The sequence below is a fragment of the Trachinotus anak genome, unplaced genomic scaffold (genome assembly GCF_046630095.1).
Source record: "Trachinotus anak isolate AG129_WGS33_773 ecotype Australia unplaced genomic scaffold, CSIRO_AGI_Tana_v1 ptg000011l, whole genome shotgun sequence".
Lineage (NCBI taxonomy): Eukaryota > Metazoa > Chordata > Actinopteri > Carangiformes > Carangidae > Trachinotus > Trachinotus anak.
The window spans coordinates 3,180,182-3,189,810 of record NW_027273862.1 but is presented as its reverse complement, the minus strand read 5'-3'; positions in this window follow the sequence as shown (position 1 = coordinate 3,189,810).

Here is a 9,629-nt window from a genome sequence, read left to right as displayed (position 1 = left end):
CGGGCCCTCATCTCCTGAGAATCAGTGAATAGTCTATTGACTAACTGAACCAAATCTCGTCAGGCTGTCTTGATTAAGCCACACTGACAGAGCAAGGACAGACTTATTTTACTTAAAACTTACTCCCACGTTACCAGCATGGACCCACACTACAAATTTTTAATTAAAAATAAGTGGGCCACAATTAATCTATGGGAGGCATGCTTCATTCAAACTTGCAGCAGCCTGAGACCATACACAGCCTGATGCACTTTTTCTATGTGTGTGTGTGTGTGTGTGTGTGCGGCTGTAACCGTAGCAAGGTGAGTGGGAGTGTGTATCTGCTGCTTTGTGCCTCTCATGTTGGGACTCTAATTACATTTTTAAATTGTGTGGTTCAGTGTTTGCACCACTAATAGTGAGCTGCTGTATTACATTCAAAACACACACCTCAACAAAACAAAAGCAGCGCACACACTGGGGATAGGTGACATATTCTGCTTTTCAGTAATGTTGCAGTATCAACAGCACATTATTTTTCTGCATTATCATTCACTCAAACATATATTCAGGTTTATTATATTTTGGGTCCATTTGTATCTGTTAGATTCAGTTCTGATGGCTGAGGAGGAGTTTGAGGGAGACCCATAGATGAGGCAGGAATCCAAAGTTCAAGAATGTAGAGCTTTTTATTTCTTTTTCATTTCTTTGTGGATTTCTTTTCAATGTGTGTGTGTGGGGGGGGGGGGGTGTGTGGTTTATGCTCTGCAAAAACAGTAAAATTAGTGATATCAATTCAAATCGCAACAGGAAATTGTGTGCCATTCAGGCCAGTAATTTTAAATAAGGACACACACACACCATTGATGTATATATACAGTATAACCTGTCATCTTGGTGAATGGATGCACCTGACGAGTGCAGTTCCTTTCCAGCCAGGAGTGCTTGACTTATCCTCCACACCTCAGGTGTGATCATGTGACTCCTGGATGGGGTCTTCTTGACACTATCCAAGTAAACTACAGAGCCATATGAAGCTCCCTGAGGTTCAAATCCCCTTTTCAGCCTTTACACCTTCAGTACCTGAATAAGTACAAGTTCAAAAAATAAAGAATGGGCTGAAAGTGCAAAAATGTTCCTTAATCCCCACCACATTGTGTTTGGTGCTAATGACACCCAGCACCAGCAGAAGTAAAAATGGTTACCTAAGGGCTCCAGCAGGGTGAGTGTGAGCTGAACTCACTCCCTTACTCAGTTATTACAGACATGATGTGAGGAATGTGTGCGTTGGAATCCTTAAAGGGTTAGTTTGGGTTATCTGATGTGGGTTTGTGTGAGGTACTTATACATGGTCAGTGTATTACGTGCAGGGGATTTAGATTGGTGTGCTCTTAGTTTGAAGAACACAGAAGCCGAGCAATGTGCTGCTGTGGATGGGGCCATCTGCATGGCCACAGAAAACGCTAGCATCAGCTGAGGTGTAAGCTCTACAGTTTTTCAACTGTTGAACTATAGTCTTCCTATGCACAAGCGCACTTTGGCTTAGCTCTTTCTGACTCAAGCAGCTAATCTGTGGGGTAATACAGTGCAAGCCGTAGATGCTGAGCCTCTCCTGGATAAACTGAGATCTCCATATGTTTTTTGATTATAAAGCAGGTCTAGGTTCTATATTAATACTGTGAAAGTATCAAAGTCTCAGTCCACAGAGAAATGCACACAGCCTGTATTCAGAAACTGAGCCTTAAAACCAGCCGTCAGGACTTGAATTGAATGAATGGAACTTTGTGATGTCACAACAAAACAGTCACTGCTCTCAGCCACGCCCACCTGGACCCACCATCTAACCTTGCAGGATTTAGCTTCTCTGAGTGTTTACCTCAAATCTGTTATATTTTTATCTGATCAGTCAGAAAACAGTCAGCCAATCAGAAGAGAGAAGCCTGAGAGAGGAGATGTAAAACTAAACTGAGATGTTTTTTGATTCTTAAAACCACAAATATATCTTCTTATGGACATCAACACTTCAAATAAAACATTGGATCTTTAATGCTAAACACTCTAGCTAGCTAACCTCACCTGCTCATAATTTGATGGTGATATGAAAAGATTAAATAACACTCCCTTTATCCTTTAGAAATTTAATAATTATGGTAAGACATTGAAGAATTCATGTCTTTAAAAAACATATTGATTCCTTTATCTCCAGAAATCTAGACTGCCTGTCAGGTCTTCCCGAAAAGCCAGTTTGACAAAACTGAAGAAAACTTCTGCTAGAGTTCTAACAAAGACCATGAAAGCTGCACACAACCCTCCAGTTGTGCTTTCCCTGTGTCCCTGAACTGATTTTAAAATAGTGCTGCTCATTTACCCGCTGGTTAAAGGCACAAATACATCCCATGGTTGCTTTTACAATGTGAACCCCCTCGGCCATCAGAGGGTGGTTTGTGCCTTCTGAGATAAAACAAGGTGAATGAGTGTTGAGTTACACATTTGTCACAAACTTCTGTCACTTTCTGACTGATGTTACTTTTAAATCCAGGCTGAAACATTTTATGTTTACTGCTACATTTTTGTAAAAGTGTAGCTTATTATTATGTATTTGTTCATCTAGTCATATTATTTTCTTCTGTTTTGATTTAGCACTTCGAAAGGCACAGTGTGTAAAATGTTTTTATACTGTAAAAAAGAAATTCAGAACTTTTCCCACTTCCTTACTTCTATAGTGAGCAGTAATAGCATCTGCTGTGTATTATTTCATGCAGTGGGATGAATGTCTCCTGTGTCCATGAGCAAAAAGAAAACAATGCTATATATTAAACATTTGATTTGATTTGTTTTTCCCCCATTTGATCTGAGGGAAAAGTTACTGTTATAAATTTATGGATGGAGTCAAACTTAATCCCTCGCGGATTTTACAATAATTAAAGCAGCACTTCTTTTTCAATGTTGTTGATCATAAGCACTTTAGCCACTGCTGTGCCATACACTAACAATGAATTATTATTCCTATTAATGAGAAAAAGACAAAAGCCTTTTCTGAAATAAAGCCTGAGGCTGCTTAACACAGGGTTGTCCGAACCTGGTTCAACTTTTGATGCAACACAGTGCAAAGTAATCTGGCCGCACGCATGCAAACACACTTTCCCGGTGGGTTACTTTTTTATGCATTGTAAAAGCCTGAGAATGTTAGAGTATTAGAAACAGTTTTGAATTTCTGTGAAGCCTGCAAATTTTGATCTTTAGATCAAACTGGAATTCACGGATTTAATTCAATTGTCACACACAGCAGCCCTGCATTTTTTTTTTTTTTTATAATTTTGGTATGAATTAATTTTTGTGCACATATAAGTTGCTTTATAAAATAACAGCATTTTATTTATACATTGTACATCTGGCTTGGCCATCTTGCCCTCAAAACAAAAGCATCAAATTTGGCAGATGTGAGAATTAGAATTTCAAGTTCTGTGTATTGTGTAAAATGCTAAACATCTGTCCATGTACAGAGGAGTCACAATCAAAGAAACATCTGTTATCCACTACAGCATACTTGCAATGAATATACACCACTTCTACATATATATCCACTCTAATGCAGCTGAAATAACTAACAATTGAAAATGATATATCAAAACCTCAAAAGAGTAATCACTGACTATCAATGACTGAACCATACCCAAGGACTGAGACAGGTTAAATAACTCATAAGCAACAGTGGATTTAATCAGAGATTTAAAAGTAAGTAATACCGAACTATATGTAAATGTTCTGCATTTAAAAGTCCAGGATTATCCTCAACAAAATGTCTATAAAGTATCTAAAGCTAAACTACTTATTATTATATTATTGATACATATAGTAGGTGGAGCTAATTCAACAAAAATATACTGCTGCAGGTACAAAACTGGCCACCAACATCGTTAGTTAAATGTTGATACTGGTTGAATGTTGTGACATTGGGACAAAATTTAATGCCAACGTTAATTTGACATAGAATACTGATGATAGCTGACGTTAATATTTAGTTGGTTTTAAGATGCATTGTAAAGTAAATCCAACGTGTTCCAGATGCCTCAGGCCAAGGTAATACTGATCTTCTAATGGTCAGCAAAACCCAACATCGACTAAACATCAGCTAAACATCACAGTGTCAGTTAGTTAATGTCAACCCAATTTCCAAAATTTAACATCTGACTTTAAAGTGTTAGAGTCAAACGTCTTTCTGATGTTGCACTGACGTCTGGTGCCAGAAGGGTGAGTCATTTATTCTATAAAATTTTTGTTTGTAAAGTCCTGGAATATAAAACCTTCCAACTCTATCACATATATCCTTGACTGCCTCCAGGATGTGAAATGCTGGATGGTAAAAAACGGTCCTCAGCTGAATGACAACGAGACAGAAGTCTTGGGCCACTGACATCGAACCTTCATGCTCATGCCAGGAAGCTTGGTGTCATCTTTGACTCAGCACAAAAACAACTCAACTCTGTGGTGAAAGGTTGCTTTCTTCAGCTGAGGAGCTAATCTGTAGTCCATCCTCTCTCTCAATGATATATAGAAAATGTTACCACTGCACCAGCACCAGCATCCCTGCACTGGCTACCTGTCAAATACAGGATTGAATTGAAGGCTCTTTGATTTGTTTTTAAAGTCATACATGCCTCCCTCTTAGCATTTTAGTATTTTATATATTGTTTACATTATAAATTGATATTACAAGTTTTTTCATCATTGCCATTCATGGTTGTTATTCGTGCCTCTTCTGTTACTTATGTCGTTTTCACTTAACCTGCTGATTAGACCTCTAGTCAGGTGGAAGCTGGTCCATCTGCTTGCTTTTCTTCCTACAATTTGTCTTCGACTCCACACCTTGCATACTGCACTTAGTTTTTAAATGCTGTACTTTGCTTTACTTTATGTTTTATATATTAATGTTTCATTTAATATTTTATGTTGTTTTATTCTTGCTGATCTGTTTTTTATTCACATTTTTTTGCTCCCATAAATTTTGTAAATATTCTCCTGATTCTTAAACGTTCCCACTTGTACATTTTATGCCTTCAGTATGATTGTTTTCTGCAGATTCATCTGTTTTTAAATGCCGTCTGACATCGGTTTTACTCTGTGCTTTATTCATACATTTTGTTATAATAATCTTCTCTCCTCTCACCTCACGTCTTTGCTGAGTAGGCCACACTGGCTTTTGTCAACCAGATCACACAAGGAGACAACTAACTCTTTGACATCAAGTAATACATGTTCAGTGGTTTCATATGGTTTCATACAAGACCTGCCAAGAAGCTGATTGTCACTGACATCCACTGTAAAGGTGGATAAGTGCACGTTGGGAGCAAAAGCAACAACTTACTCATTGTGTGGAATTTAAAAAGCTGAAAGCATCTGTCTTTGAATGTGAGTTGAGAAGCTGGATATCAAAGTGAGGAGTGATCGTACTATAAAGCAGAAGTAGGCAGGGGCAGAACGAATCAATAACAGGTTGAGGAAAAGAAAATTTTGCATTTACAGGTAGCCATATCTCCTGGCATGTGTTCAATACCAACTGTGGACGTTTGTTTGGCAGGTGTAGGGAGAGTCTGTGTATCAGTACACATCTGTGCCAGCTGTTTATCTGAGCATGCAGATTTCAGTCACACCCCTGGTGAGAATGTAAATGCAAATTTTCTGTTTTTTGAGTGTCTTCCTGAAAGGGTGTCAAACAAGCATACAAAACAAGACAGAGGAGACAACCAAGTTATTGATAATAAAGAGTCACCACATAATGGACATTGCTGTACCCATGGTGGGTTTGATGGAAGAGATACAAACTGACAGCATCCAAAAAATTCTACTTTATCCAGGAATAAATTGGACATTGTACGTTCAAGAGCAGAGTCTCACAGAAGCAGCTCTGCTTTACAGACTGATAAACTAATGAAAAAGATATCTGGCTGCTCATGGGGCATTCAAAATGCAAATAATGGCTCAAGGACTAACCAGACCATAATCCTCACACTCCATACAAACACATTAAACAGTTAGTGGTATTTCATTAGCAGAGTTCATTGCTTATATCCTGCTTCTGCTTGGGTTCTCATGGCAATTTGGTATTGGGACACACCCTATAACTGACTGTGAGATCATACAGTGGCATAATCATATCAACCGCATAATGTAGAGATATGGATATGAACAGTTTTGGGGGAGCTACTTTGAAAGCATAGCTTTTCAAGCTACCAATTATTTCACACTGGAAGAAGCTGAACTACAACAAAGCTCCCCAGGGAGAAATCTAGTCTAGTTAACTTAAGCTACTTAGAAAAAGTAGTTCAAACTTACTTTGTAAAAAACAATGAAATTGACAATATACATATGATACAAAATTATAACAAAATATAATACACAAATGTTACATTGCAAAAAGTGCTTGTTCACAGTTTGTAACATAAACCAAAAAAATTAAACACCCCATTCATGTGAAAGTTCAAGGAATGTCAGCTTTGGTTTTGTAAACATCACCTGTCTTAGTACGGCCATGATGGTTCTTCCTCAAGCTGAGCCATTGAGTCACTATGCACATATGAATGTAGTTGAAGTGACTGCAAAATGTAGTTAAAGTACGAGTTTAACCACATGTAGTTCACTACTCCCCAACACTGGATTGATTTAATTTTCACATACTGTAACAAAAAAATAATTGGTGCAGTTTCAGAGCAAAAATGAAATCCTGCAGCTGAAGAAGGGGAAGGAGGATCTCATTGAGAGAGTCACTCAGGCCAAAAACCAACTGAGGAGCTAAGAGGAACAAAACCTCCTGATCGAGGAAGCTTGGAGGGCAAAGTTCACCGTTCTGGAGGAGAAACTCAGAGCAGAGCTCAGAAAGGAGAGGAAAACAGATGGAGGAGGAGAAACTAGGCCTGCAGGAGGAGCAGGCCTAGTTTCGAGAAGAGATTTAGAGAAGAATCAAAAGCAGGAAAAGGCCACAAACAAATGGAGAAGGTAAGAAAAGGAGTTTTTGGAGACAACTCTCCACCTCCCCCCACCACCCCTCCTCTATCTGCCTCACCCCCATCCCTCCTTAACTTACCCTTCAACCTTCCCTCGAACCCTCAGCCTCCCCTTCTCTCCAAATACAGCTGTTCCTGGTTTCTGTTTCTTCTCTCTCTCCCAAAAAATCAATCATACTTCATCAGCCTCTGTGTATATCAATATACAGTATAACTACAACTATATAACATGGCCTGTTGTAAAGCACTGGTCCAGTATCTGTTCTCAAATATATATTTTTAAGTTTAAACTTAATCAAAACTAGAGCCATAATTTGACAGGATAATTGTTAAATAATAGGTTGTCATTCCAAATGATTGTTAAGCCTGCGGTCAATTACTGAGCTGCCATGTGACCCTCACCACGGACGGGTTTGGGATTATTTTTAATATTACCATTATTCACTGTAACTTAATTATTAACAGACAGTGAAAATCTCCTCTAAACTGTTTTTACAATTTAAAAAAAAGTTTCACAATAAACTTGGTTTTTATACAAGTGTTGCTGGAGTTTTTTTCCCCTACTATATGTAGGAGAGATTTTTTGCTGGAGATTTTTTCCCTACTTTACGTATTTCAAATACATGAATCTCACTGCGTATCAGATGAGGACGTACAAAGGCAGACATGCAGAGACACAATCACCTGGAACGTGACAAGACAAACTCTTTCAAGACGATGCATGGAAACAAAACTCCCCCTATAACCACAAACCTCTGAAACAAAGAGTTGATGAATTTATTAATTAGCTGACTGACAGAAATTTAATCACCAATGTTTTGGATAAGTGGTTGATTGGCTCAGTAATTTTTTGTGCAGACATGCAGTTTCCAGCTTCTTCACTCTGAGGATTTGCTGCATTTCTCAGTTTAAAGACACTGTAAACTGAACATTGTTGGGTTTTGGACTGCTGCTCTGAAGTCATCACTTGGGCTGTGATAAATTATAATCAGCATTTTTCACTGTGTTCTGAAATTTTACTGGCAAAACCGATAATTGAGAAAATAATAAGCAGACTTTGGATAATGGAAAATGATCATTTTATTCAGCCTTATTCACAACTAAATAACTCGAAAGATTACATTTACTGCGATTTGTAGAACGAAGGCATCCATGGTATTGTGTGTTTATCCTCTAAAAGCTGTGTCTATGCAGAGTGAAACTGCATTTTTAATGATTAAATAAAATCAGTTACTCGATCATGTGACAGAGCCAGGCTGATTTAAAATTTAGGTCAGTTTCAAAGTGGGCAAAAAAAGAACAGTTGTTTCCTCTAAACACATGTACCTGACACAATCTAGCTACACTTTCAAAACCAAATAAGTTTAATTAGTGATGATTACATTAGTTTGGATGTTTTCTCTCATCTCTCCAGTCATACCTCATTAACTCTGCTGACCTGTCTGTTAAACACAAGCAACACGGAGTCAGTCTTCTCGTTCTGTGATTGCTATGTTTTTTGGGTTGCATGTTTACAAAAGAATATTCTTCAGCCTGTTGGTGTGTAATCTTTTTAAAGGGCTTTATGAGGCTAAATCAGAGTTTTGATTTTGCAGAAAACTAGAATTACCGCCTCCTGATTGTATGCCTCAGTCAACCAGGAAATATGGTCACAATGTCCCCTCCTGAGTTACAAAGTTGAATAATGTCCAGAAGTGTTTTTGCAGAACATTATGATGTCACAGTGAAGTTGACCTTTGACCATTTGGATATAAAATTCATCAGTCAATTCACCATTGTATCCTATTAGACAGTTGTGTTAAATTGTTTTATAATTAGTGTATGAATTCATGATTTATGTTGTGAGATCACAGTGACCTTGACCTTTGAACTTTTAGATGTGGTAACATGACTATGCTTGCAACATATGTAAATATACTGAATTTCCATATATGACAAATATGTACATATAAAATAATAAAATATAAAACATATAAAATAAAAGCACATATATGAAACCCATTCCATTGGAAATTGGAACAATTTTCATATACTGACATACTGTATGTGTCTAGCCCATACTAATACGTAGGTTTATGTATACTTACATTGTAGACTTATATATCCCAAAGCCTGTATATAATGTAATGGGCAGATAGACATGTTTAAAATTAATGAGAAATTAATAAGAAAAACTTATATAAGCATATAGAATATATATACATGTATATACAGTATATATAAAATGAAATGTTTTTTAGTTGCAGCTCTGTCTGTCTTCATAGTTTCACAACTTTTTTTTCCTCCATTGTGTTTTCAATTTCTGCAGAAAACAACTCACATAAACCTGAAAACATTTTGTTTGTTTACTTAAATGCACCACTTCATACCTCAACTTTGTACAAACTGTACAATGAGGCAGGGAAATGCAGTGAGGTTATTCTAAGTGGTCATGAACCAAACACAGAACCACAATGAAAGGTTTCTATCAGCTATTAAAGGGTCAGTTCACTGAAATAAAAAGAAAACAAAAAGAAAGTGGTAAAAAAAAAAAACAGTCAAAACTATCTGCATGCATTTTTGTTGTAATTTGGTCTAACCAACCCTTTTACCACTTTGTGTGACAGCTCTCTGCTTCTGCCACTCTACCATTTGCTTTACATTTCCAGA